Genomic DNA, 12,953 nt, shown 5'->3' with positions numbered 1-12,953 from the left:
ACTTTCGCCCCCCGCCCGCCTTCAGAAGAGGTCCTGGACCTCTTCTGAAGGCCGGCGGGGGGCAAAAGTCTTTGTTCCCCCCTGCCTGCCTTCCCAGGAGAGCGGAGAAACGCAGCGCGTTTCTCCGCTGTCCCGGAAGGCTTTTGAAGGCAGGCGGGGGGGAGCAAAGACTTTCGCCCCCCGCCCGCCTTCAGAAGAGGTCCTGGACCTCTTCTGAAGGCTGGCGGGGGGCAAAAGTCTTTGTCCCCCCTGCCTGCCTTCCCAGGGGCTTTTAAATCGCCCCGGACAGCAGAGAAGTCCTCCGCTGTCCCGGGGCGATTTTAAAATGCCGCCCGCCAGCATTTTAAGATCGCCCTGGACAGCGGAGAAGTCCTCCGCTGTCCCGGGGTTTTTTAAAATGCTGGGGGTGGGAAGAAAAGCCCTTGTCCCCCCCCCCAGCCTTCAGAAGAGGTCGGGGGACAGACTGTCCCCGGACCTGGTCTGAAGGCGGTTTCCCTAGGAACGCATTAATTGATTTTCAATGCATTCCTATGGGAAACCGTGCATCGCAAGACGAAAAACTCGCAAGACGAAGAGACTTGCGGAACGAATTAATTTCGTCTTGCGAGGCACCACTGTACATGATAAAACATGAATAACAATAAATTCAGAATTCAAAAATCAATTTAGGGGGGAAATCCATCCAATAAACGTTAGATGATCACCAGGGCCAGCTGGCTCAATTAGTCCTATTTGGTCCAGCGAGGAGACCAGGGGAGAATTAGCTGTGGGGTCTCAGAGCGGGTAATCTTCATAAAAAGGGGAGGGGAAGGGGGAGGGAAGGAAGGGGAATAAAAGATCAGGCTAAGTTCAGATTAAAAACCAGGCGGAATAGCTCTGTTTTACTGGCCCTGCGGAAGAAAGTTAAATCCTGCAGGGCCCTGGTCTCATGGGACAGGGCATTCCACCAGGTCAGAGCCATCACTGAGAAGGCCCCGGCCCTGGTGGACGATAATCTGACTTCCTTTGGGCCCGGGACCTCTAAACTATGATTATTCATGGACCTTAAGGTCCTCTGCGGGGCATACCAGGAGAGGCAGTCCCATAAATATGCCTTATATCAGCTCAGCATACCGGTGTCAAGCATGTGAGCAGAACTCAAGTTATAAGCCCAGATGCACAAAAAATGGAAATGTAGGGAGCTTTGAAAAGTTAGTTCTTACTCATCAACAATCTAAGCCCCCCACGCACATCCCAATCCACACATGGAGCTCCTATATGAGCAGGTGGTTCCCTGGCTCTGTCACCGCCCCTGGGGCAAACCTCTTCGTAGTAGCAGATGCTCCTGTTAGGACATAGGAGGGCTCTGTACTTCTCAAGCTGTAGCACCTTTATACGGAGAGAGAGAAAAAGTTACTTTCCCCGTTATTTTTAGACATGTTATACATTTATTAGTATTAATTTTCCTTATGGTAATAAAAGCACATGACTTTGCAGGCCAAAAGATACAAGAAACAGTACCAGTAAAAATAAAAAGAGGTTTTTTTAAATAAGAAAAAAACAGCCTTATGAAAACATTCTTGACTGAGTATTTTTATGCAATGTGTATAGAAAATAAATGGCGGCCTTTAGTATGATTTTTTATTGAAATGGTTTGCATAGCTCACAAACTGCATAATGCAAGAATCCAGAGCTTATGCACAGGTAAGCCACACTGGTGAAGTGTTGGATGGAGCAGATATTTTGTACCAATGCAGATCTAAATATTGGCCAAAATAGAATCTAAATGGGTCTGCTATTTGTTAGTTGAGCCCATTACCAGGACCAGATATACACTATTTAACGACACACACACACACACACACACACACACACACCCCTACCTCAAATAAAATGTGTCTTTGGAAAACCAAAATTCTGCACACAGGAAATCCAAGTATTCCTTTCATTCAAATTTTGGAAACGAGACTTAACTGTGCGATCCTATGCATATCCGCTCAGCCAGTGAGTTTAATGGAACTTGCTTCCAAATAGTATGTAGCCTAGCTTGTATGTTGCGTGTCGAGGTCCCCAAGCCACCCCAATAACTCACACATCACGCATCAATTTTTGTTTAAGGTTTATGGCATGATTTTATTGAAATACACACAAGTGAGTGGTTGCTTAGGCATTGGTTACGACTATCTGTCCTTGCCCCAGGGACAGAATTGACCCAAGAGCAGATGATTCCATGACAGGCATAGCAAGGTCAAAGCAAACACACACACACACACACACACACACACACACACACCCAAATTCAGGGAGGGTGGGCGGGTGATCCGGTGCAAACAGCCCAAGAGGACGGTCAGAGCTGGGAGTCCAGCATTTAAAATCTCTGACCCTTCCTCCAAATTGGCAACAAGTAAATCTCCCCAGAGGGACGCGGGTGGCGCTGTGGGTAAAAGCCTCAGTGCCTAGGGCTTGCCGATCGAAAGGTTGGCGGTTCGAATCCCCGCGGCGGCGTGCGCTCCCGTTGCTCGGTCCCAGCGCCTGCCAACCTAGCAGTTCGAAAGCACTCCCGGGTGCAAGTAGATAAATAGGGACCGCTTACTGGCGGGAAGGTAAACGGCGTTTCCGTGTGCTGCGCTGGCTCGCCAGATGCAGCTTTGTCACGCTGGCCATGTGACCCGGAAGTGTCTCCGGACAGCGCTGGCCCCCGGCCTCTTAAGTGAGATGGGCGCACAACCCTAGAGTCTGTCAAGACTGGCCCCTACGGGCAGGGGTACCTTTACCTTTACTTTTTAAATCTCCCCAGCCACCCAATTTGGCCAACCACTGCTGAGTCCCTCCAAACATACATCCAAAAACAATGGGGTGGCCTGCAGGGGCCACCGCACGCAACACGTGCTCTCTCTTAGGGAGAACACACTGATTCTATCAATCTCAAACCATTATTATTATTTTTTTGCAACTGAATTTCTGTTATTCACTCATGTACATGTGGGGGAGGTCAAGAATACTTTTAGGTGTCACATGTGAAATCTTTCTGAGTTCGAAATGAAATAAATAGAAAGGATTGTGAACTTTTCCAATATGCAGTAACAGCGGCAAGAATATTACTGGCCCAGAGATGGAAACAGGAACAAGTACCTACATTGGAGGAATGGAGAATGAAGCTGATGGACTATGCAGAACTTGACAAAATGACAGGGAAGATCAGATACCTACGAGATCAAAAGTTTTTCGAGGACTGGGGAAAACTAGTGGAGTACTGGGGATGCATAAGCGATAATGAAATAACGTTAGTGGCATTTAAAGAAGCTCTGTAAAAACTTAAGAAATATTGTAAGAAAGAAGGACAGGGGCGGAAGGGTAGGTTAAAAGGCAATAGAAAATTTAGGAAATGTGTAATTAAAAAGTTTAATTCGGATGATTGTCAGAAAGGCTGATGGAAGTCCAAAAATGAAAAAATTTATTAAGTTGTAATGTATATCTATTTTTCTTGATGAAAATTAATAAAAATATTATATATATATATAAAAAGAAATCTTTCTGAGTTCTTTGGGGCGGTGACTGATGAATCAGGAAACAGAACCAGACACCATAAGCACCAGGCCAGCATTAGGAACATTTTATCTCAACCCATCTGCGCCTCAGTCTCCTCTGTTTGAAAGACAGATTATAAATTGTTACTGCTTTCATTAATTTGTTTTCAAGAATCACAAATTACGCTGTTATTTTATCTGCCAAGTCTGCAAAGGGAATTGGAATGTTGCAGCCAAGCCCAACTTTATAGCACCAGAAGTCGACAACGCCCAGGTTTCTTCATCTAATATGAGCACTTGGTGAAAAGTTTGCTGCTTTTTTAAAAAAATAGGGAGGTTGGGAAAGGTCATCCCTTTCGTAATTTCCACTGCCATCATTACAGATATATGTAGCAGAGACTCTGCTGCCTGCCTGTGTGAGTATGCAGGATCGAGGCCAGAGCAATCTAACACACCAAGCTCAGAGAAAACACATTTTTTTGTTATTTTGAATTAACTTTTTTTACTCTAGTCAAGACTGTAAATTCTGCAAGTGCAGTTGAAGAAAAATCATAAAGAAGAAACCTATACAGAAATCAGAATGACCTCCCCGCTGCAAATGACTCTGCCAGTGGGGAATAATTTCAATTTGTATGCTACTTTATGGGACGCGGGTGGCGCTGTGGGTTAAAGCCTCAGCGCCTAGGACTTGCCGATCGAAAGGTCGGCGGTTCGAATCCCCGTGGCGGGGTGCGCTCCCGTCGTTCGGTCCCAGCGCCTGCCAACCTAGCAGTTCGAAAGCACCTTCGGGTGCAAGTAGATAAATAGGGACCGCTTACTAGCGGGAAGGTAAACGGCGTTCCGTGTGCTGCGCTGGCTCGCCAGATGCAGCTTGTCACGCTGGCCACGTGACCCGGAAGTGTCTGCGGACAGCGCTGGCCCCCGGCCTCTTGAGTGAGATGGGCGCACAACCCTAGAGTCTGTCAAGACTGGCCCGTACGGGCAGGGGTACCTTTACCTTTTACCTATGCTACTTTTATTTTGTAGCTAAACAAATTATATGAAGACAAGTATTCCATTAACCCCAGGAGTCTTACCAAAGTTTGATATGAGTGCACCAAGTCCCTTGGTCTGTGGTTTTTCATTTCTTTCCCTTTTCCTTTTGTGATCACTCCATTGCAGGACGGCTCTTGTGCGAGACTGACTGCATTGACAGTCAAATACGCCCTAGCTGATACCCAGAAGGACAGTCGTCATCAGAACTATTATTCGTTTTTATCCAGCATTTTCTCCATGGAACTTGAATAGACGCATATGGCTCTCTCCCGCACCATTTCCATCCGCCCAACAAGCCTGAGAGGTAGGTTAGGCTGAAAGACAGTGAGTGCCCCAAGGTCATCCAGTGGACTTCATGGCTACATTTGAACCTGGATTTTCCCAATCCTAGTCAAACATTTTAACTCCTGCATTAAAAGGTAAACGTAAAGGACCCCTGACAGTTAAGTCCAGTCGTGAACAACTCTGGGGTTACAGCACTCATCTCACTTTACTGGCCGAGGGACCCGACATTTGTCCGCAGTTTTTCCAGGTCATGTGGCCAGCATGACTAAGCCGCTTCTGGCGAACCAGAGCAGCACACGGAAACGCTGTTTCCTTCCCGCCAGAGTGGTACCTATTTATCTACTTGCACTTTGATGTGCTTTCAAACTGCTAGGTTGGCAGGAGCTGGGACCGAGCAACAGGAGCTCACCCCGTCGCGGGGATTCGAACCGCCGACCTGATCGGCAAGCCCTAGGCTCACTGGTTAAGACCACAGCGCCACCCATGAAAAAGAAGATGTGTACACATACGGGAATGGGATCATACCAAGGAGCAAACACTACAAGGCAATTGCAGGATAGCATGAACAAAACCACACAAGCACAGACCTGTCTAAGACTGGAGGCACTGCTTCCTAATAATTGTTTGCGATTAACAGTTTCCCCCAAAGAAAGTGAACTGAATTGAACTGGTGTGAGTGCCATAACCCTCCATGTCCAATCCACCTTTTATGCCAGCCTCTTTCACAATAAGCTGGGCCTGTAAATTTAGCATGGGAAGGTTCCTTTTTCCAGAGTTATCGAGATTCCTGCAGAAACCCCTGAAGCTTGTGTAACTCCTCCCTCTCCCTGGCACGTTTAAATCCCTCTAATGTCACTCCTGATCAGCTCCAAAGGAAACAGGTGATTTTCATGCAGAATGTTGGAAAGTATGACAATGTGTCTCTTTATTCTGAGGTAAATTGAAAATGAAAATTAAGAACCACTTAACAATCTGAGGCCCTAGAAAATTTACAGGTAGCTTGATAAACAGCTCCTCTTACCCAACCTTTATTGACTTGGCCAGGTGGCATCTATTCTACTTCCTAGAATGGTACAATTAGTATGTGTGAAGTTATGCACTCGTTATCCCTCTGCCATTCTTAAAATAATGAAGGTCAAAAAGCACAAAGTTTCACAAAAGATAAAGAACTCAGGCTGTTTTGTATGAAATATAAGAAATGAAACCCAGTTTTGAAAACTTTATTATTATTATTATTATTATTATTATTATTGAAAACTGTAGCAGCCTGTGCCTGGAAATACCCTCGGGCTCTAAAGATGATATCAGTAAATAAATATTCACAGCTTCCTGAAGATTTCCCCCCCAAAGATGTTCTTTTCTGAGTCCCCCCCCCCCTTTCTCCCTTCTCTCACTCTTTCTTCAATTTCTTTTGACCTTTAAAAAAACCAGTCATTATTCGCAGCTTGATTTTTTCAAGATGTTCTCTGGTACAAAATGATGGCAGTGAATTCAATTTGAGAGTCAACTCATGAAATGCAATATATATAACAGGCTAAAGACGGTATTGCTTTAGGCATGATTTTATGAAGCAAACAACCATTCAGAGTATTTCACCTTGGAGTACAGCATATCCTTTTCAATGCAATGCCCTTTGGCTCTGGAGCCAAAGCATTTTACAAGGGGTATATTTAAACCATTCACAGGCATCCGAACAAAATGTGCACTGCTCAGCTACATTTCAGGTAACTCTTGCTCTTATAAAGCATTGTATACATGGCTGATTTGCTCATATCAATACTGTTTAACAGCTTCCTTGCCCTCCTTAATGAGCGGAATAACACTTTTATCCATCAGCAACATTTTGAAAACCTGAGAGTATGTTGTAGATCTGTGGTGAAATCAAACCTTGGCAAAAAAAAATTACCGTGCTCTTTAAACAAAATCACCTTGCGGTTCTTTATTGCCCACTTGCACAACTACAGTTAAAGGTGCCTCAAGATCTCCCCCCCCCAAAAAAAATTTCAACAGAATAGCAAACAAATCCATAGCATTAGAAACACAAGCATACTGAAAAGGCTTGCAGGTGTGACATGGTGAAAACCTTCAAAACCATCAGGTGGAAGTCGGTGGTCTAATCCAGACTAGTGGAAATCAGCTAAGGTATTCAGCCTAAGGAAGAGGGAGATCTTCCATTAAGTGTCCAAGTTTGCACACTTACAGGAGCATGGCTGGATTCATGGGACTGGGATGGATCATTCTTAGTTCCAGACATTTGTTCAAACTGGCCCAATCATGGCAGAGGAGATGGAAAACAGACTGCGAACTGTAATCTAATGTTTGTATGCAGTGCCCGGTTCACACTTAATCTTACATGTTGTTGTTGTTTAGTCGTTTAGTCGTGTCCGACTCTTCGTGACCCCATGGACCAGAGCACGCCAGGCACTCCTGTCTTCCACTGCCTCCCGCAGTTTGGTCAGACTCATGTTTGTAGCTTCGAGAACACTGTCCAACCATCTCATCCTCTGTCGTCCCCTTCTCCTTGTGCCCTCTATCTTTCCCAACATCAGGGTCTTTTCCAGGGAGTCTTCTCTTCTCATGAGGTGGCCAAAGTATTGGAGTCTCAGCTTCAGGATCTGTCCTTCCAGTGAGCACTCAGGGCTGATTTCCTTCAGAATGGAGAAGTTTGATCTTCTTGCAGTCTATGGGACTCTCAAGAGTCTCCTCCAGCACCAGAATTCAAAAGCACCAATTCTTCGGCGGTCAGCCTTCTTACATACATCATGGTATAGGCAAGCATATGAACTAAAGCGTAGATAATATTGTGCAATTGATAGATAAATAATTCTCCTCCAGAAAACTGGTGCTTGAATACTTACAGGCTAACATGGGTAACTCAGATTTAGGAATGGTTATCAATCTCTTCATTGCTGCAAAAAAAATGGCAATGTCTTATGACTGGAAAGCATTTCTCTTCTGATGTCTGAAAGATTATACAGAATATGAGATCTTGTCATATTCTAACAGCTGCAGTGTATGTTTTCTGATGATTATCATTTCATAAAAAACTAAAGCTGATAAAACTGGAAATAGGCATTTTTTTAAAAGGTTTCCAAGTTCAAAATGAACTATTGTGTGATTCTGTTCACAGCTAAACCTGCAGAGGAACTTGACTCAGTTGATTTTGGGGTGGGGAAAATAGGGCTTGATTCCTGGAAGATACTCTCCAGAGGTTATGCTCCTGTTATTAGATTTGTGTGTCCAACTGTGCAAATCCATTTCAAGTGTGTAGCTTCTTTCAAAGCTCCACGGGAGGGACGGAACAGACCCTCCAGGGGATTCCTCTTAGAATTCCTCTCCAAGCCAGAACCTTACATGCTTCCCTGACAAGCCTTCCAACCACTTGAAATGTTACCCAGTGAAAGATTTATTTATGTGCCAAGCTCATACCCACCTTCCTGCAGGGAGTGCCAAGCCCCGCAAGGCTTCCTTCCACCACAGTTTCTTCCCAGACATTTTGGCTTTTTAATAGCAAGCAATTACCAAACCTCAGCCAAACCAGGGAACATTTCTCTGCTCATTGTCTACACAGGTAAGGGAGCACCCTGATGCAAATGTTACAAAAGGTGCTACACAGAAAACCCATCCAATAATACCACAAAAAATGTGGTCATTTACATGGCCATCTATAAACAGATTAAGTGTTATCTAGACAGTAATTTGCTGTGGGCTGTCTAAATCTCTTTATGACAGTTTCCCTTAAACTTGTATATTTGCTGTGTACAAGTCAAGGCCCTGGACTTTGCTCTTTGAGAACCTAAACAGAATCTAGGTGTCTCTTTCGTGGTGGGGCAGTTTGAGATTACTCTCTCTACTATAATATTTTTTTTAAAAGAAATCTAAAGCAGAAATCCTTTTAAAACAGAATTATGAAGCAGTCAAAGCTTCTGCAAGCGTAAAACCATTGTAGTTATGTTTGTTTTACATATTTAAAACATCATGCTTAGGATGGCCACTTTTGAATTGCCAAAGGGGGGGGGGGTCACCAATTTGTATAACATGTATATATGCTAATGTATATGTTTAAATGCAAATATATACACATCACCATAGTGGGGAAGACAGTGATCAGGAGAGCTGCATGCCCACTTGGTCTGCTGCCCTGGTGATGAGGGGCAACTTCAAGGCCTGTTTTCCTTTCTTATGGATTTTTATCTTTCAACCAGACTTGGACCAGACAGCCCTTCAAATAAAGGCCGCCTTCAAACACAGGACTGCCCTTTGATAGCCCTGTAAATAGAGGACAGTCTTCTGTGGCACAGACACAGAATTATTTGTTTCAGGAGCCAAATGTTCACTATTTTATCACTCCACCGCCTGGCCTCAAAAGAGGCTTGGATGGGAGCATGCTTGAAGTGGAAGCATAGGAAGAGCAAAAAGCCACTTTTGGGACTCCGCCATGGCTGTGTGCCAGGACATGGGAGGAGCAGGTGGGGTTTATCTCCTCCCCTCTTCAGTCTTCAAGCCACACCCAGCCCTACTGCCCTGTATATGGTTTGCGATTAGCAAGTGATGATCTAACTCAAGTCTTGACCCAACCCAACATTTCTTATAATACTTCTGTCCAGTCTTTCCATGAGGGAAGACACTCACTGTAGCCGAAAACAAAGATAAAAATCAACTAATTCTTCCAAAAAGACAAACCATCACATAAGAACTGTTCAAGAGCACCACAGCAGGGGGACAACAACCACATCTCCAACTGCTTTCTTTCACACTTGCCATCTAGTTGGGATGGGGTAGTGCCTATTAGATTTTCTCGCCCTCGTGTCCAACAGTTGGTTATTCTAAATCCCCATGCTTTGAATTTCCCCACCCACAAGCAGGAGCCAAGGGCAGAGTGGGTGACAAGGAAATTCAACAAGTCAACAGGACAATGATAGCACATCAAGCCTGAAGGAAAGAGGTGTGGTGCTTGGTTTTGGTGGCAGCCATGAAACCCACCTAAAGATGAGTCCAGCCTGGGTTAACTTACTTGCAGCATCCTGGGAAGTTCAGCACTTCTAGATTTTGATTTTAGCACTTCTAGATTTTCAATGTGGCTCTGGTAGCCACAAAAGGAAGCTTGATCTAGAGAACAGCATAAAACAATCCAACAGCCGTCAGCATATACAAAGCTGTCTGCGAACACAAAGAAATAACTCCCATAATAATGCTATCTACAATGTCTGGTACATATAAACAATGTGTGTGTGGCTAACACTTCTCTTTGGTTATGCAAAATCTCCCATGTAGATGGATTAACAGATATCCATGTATTTGTTTAACACAGGGTTGGGGAACCTGTGACCCTCCAAATTTTGCTGAACTAGAAACCCTATCATCCTTAAGGCTGAGGGGCGCTGGAGTCCAATATCTTCTAGAAGGCCACAGGTTTGCCTCCCCTGGCTTAACAATTACCCTTACAGTTAGTAAAGTCAAAAATAAAGGGGTATTTGACTCCTCTTCTGTTTGTAGCTTTGTTTTAGCAACATGTGTGGTCCAGTTTGCAGTTTATATTGGGAAAGGGTTTATAAAGCAATGATCCAGTAAAGAATTGAGCAATATCTCTATGTTTACCATACATGGGGTAAATACCCTCCGTAATACTTACATTTCATATAAATAACAATCCCATTTTTAAGGAGGCAGCCAAGCAAGCAAATATGATATATTAGGAAGACAAAAGACCCACAGACTGGGAAGAGCTTTAAAGACCGTTTGTGTAAGCATTTATATGCTGCTCTCTGGAATTTGAATTTTCATATTCAAGGAGAAAATAAACCTTCCATTCTCAACAGTGATGGCAGCGTATCCACATACACAGAAAGAGGACAACCAATCAGAGTAGAAATGTGTTTTGAAGATAGCCACTCACCTGCTGGAGTCTCACACTCTACGGAAGTATGAGATATATAAATCTCAGAGGCTGCCCTGGGTCCCTAGATGCTGGCCTTCATTAGTCAGTTGGGACGCGGGTGACGCAGTGTTTCCCAACCGTGTGCCTCCAGCTGTTTTTGGCCTACAATTCCCATCATCCCTTGCCACTGGTCTTGCTAGTCAGGGATGATGGGAGTTGTAGGCCAAAAACATCTGGAGGCACAAGGTTGGGAAACACTGGTCTAAACCACTGAGCCTTTGGGGCTTGCTGAAGGTCAGCAGTTTGAATTGCTGTGATGGGGTGACCTCCCAGCTCCTGCCAACCTAGCAGTTCGAAAGCACACCGGCACAAGTAGATAAATAGGTACCACTGCGGTGGGAAGGTAAATGGCATTTCCATGTGCTCTGGCACCCATCACAGTGTCTCATTGCGCTAGAAACAGTTTAATCTGTTAGAGAATTTCCAGCTGTTTGGAGTATTCTCAGCTTTTCTGCCCAGAAATGGTGCAGGGAAGGCGCTTTTGCTCAAAGCCAGGCCCATCCATTCACACACTACTTGACATTGCAGCCATCAAGTGATTAACATGCATGCACAGATCATCTCCTAGCTTCCATCCTGTGAAGGACAATTGCAAAGATCCAAGTCCTTTTCAAATCTACGGTAAATGACTGGCACAGCAGATAGATCAAACAGCATCTAGCACAGTGCATTTGCTACATCAGGCAGAAAAGTCATTAAGCGGTCGACCAAGACCATTAGCGATTTTCAAGAGGTCCATGGAAGTAAAAAGTCTGGGGACCACTGGTGTTGTGGTTGGTGTGTTGGGTTGGAACTGAGGAGACCTGATTTAAAAGCCCCACCAAACCACAAAACTCACATTGAGTCTGAGGAATAATGATGGGAATCCAAAGCAAGTGTGGAATGGCAAGTTAAGAATGCTGGACTTGGGACACAAAGAAGCTGGTTCAATGCCTGGCCAGAGAGATGGCTGGGTGGCCTTGGACCAGTCACTATCTTTCATCCTAACCTACCTCACAGGGTTGTTGTGGTGATAAAATGGGGAGGGGCAGAACCATGTGTGCCTTCTGAAGTCATTGGAGGAAGAGCAAGATATAAATGTAAAGGAACACCACACATCCATCATCGTGTGTAAGGATGGCACAACTATACTCATATGTGCAATGTAATTATGTGCTGCAGCATATAAACAAGGGAGATGGTTGTGTAAGTTTTACACTATTTCCTACACAAGAGGGAATTTGTGTGAAAGAGACCAGAGTCTTAAGTTTCTAAACTGTGAATCATCTCCTGAGTGTAAAAACAGATGCAGAACCACATGCTTGCTGGGAAATGCTTCGAAAAAGATTGTCAGATTGACTCCTAATTGCAGGGCACTTCCATAATAATGGGAGATTTTAAGACAACATTTATCTCACAAATCCAAGCTCCTTTTGGTTCTGGAAAATAGCTTTAGTCTTGATTTTTATGACAGATGGAGCCACAGTCTCCTAGAGAAAGAATTGCCCGTCTTTGACAGGCCGTAGACACTGATGCCCCTGGTGGTCAAATGACTGTGAAACTCTGAAATTAAGGTAGCACTAAACTAAAGACAAAACAACTGTGCAGGACACTCTTGATGCCAAAGTTTTTAATCCCTTTGGTTTATTTTTTTCCTTTGCCTTTTCAAGGTGACAATGAATGCCACGCAAGAGACGTGAGTGGCTGGTTTTATTTCCTTCTCAGCATTGTCACGGATTTCAAGGAATTGTTACTGTTTTTCACCCTAAGAAAGACACTTTCAAAACTTTACAGTTATCCTGGTTACAAATGTTTAACATGTTTCAAATTAATCTACATGTGGAATCCCTTCTTCTGCCCCTGCCTCTAAATCCATGTGCTTCATCCCATGGAATTCATATGCAAAACCTTAACTTTGATGCAAATTTGTGTTTTGAATGAGTTGGAGCAGAAGGCAAGGATTCTCCCACAGATGCTCTGGTCGTGGAATTCCAGGATCTTGTCTTAAGTGAAAGTTTGAGGGAAAGGTTCCCTCCCTGTCAAGAGGATTTAAGAGCGTGTGTGAGATCCCTGATCCTTTGAGGACTCACTTCTGTCTCCAAGTTCCCAACCAAGCAACTCACAGGGAAGCCACTGATCCACCTTTTCGGAAGCTCTCCAATATAAATAAACAAGTGTGTACCTATTTATGATGAAGAACCTTTTAACCC

The sequence above is a fragment of the Podarcis muralis genome, chromosome 11 (assembly GCF_964188315.1).
Source record: "Podarcis muralis chromosome 11, rPodMur119.hap1.1, whole genome shotgun sequence".
In the NCBI taxonomy this organism is placed as follows: Eukaryota; Metazoa; Chordata; class Lepidosauria; order Squamata; family Lacertidae; genus Podarcis; species Podarcis muralis.
Note: the sequence above shows the minus strand (reverse complement) of the source record.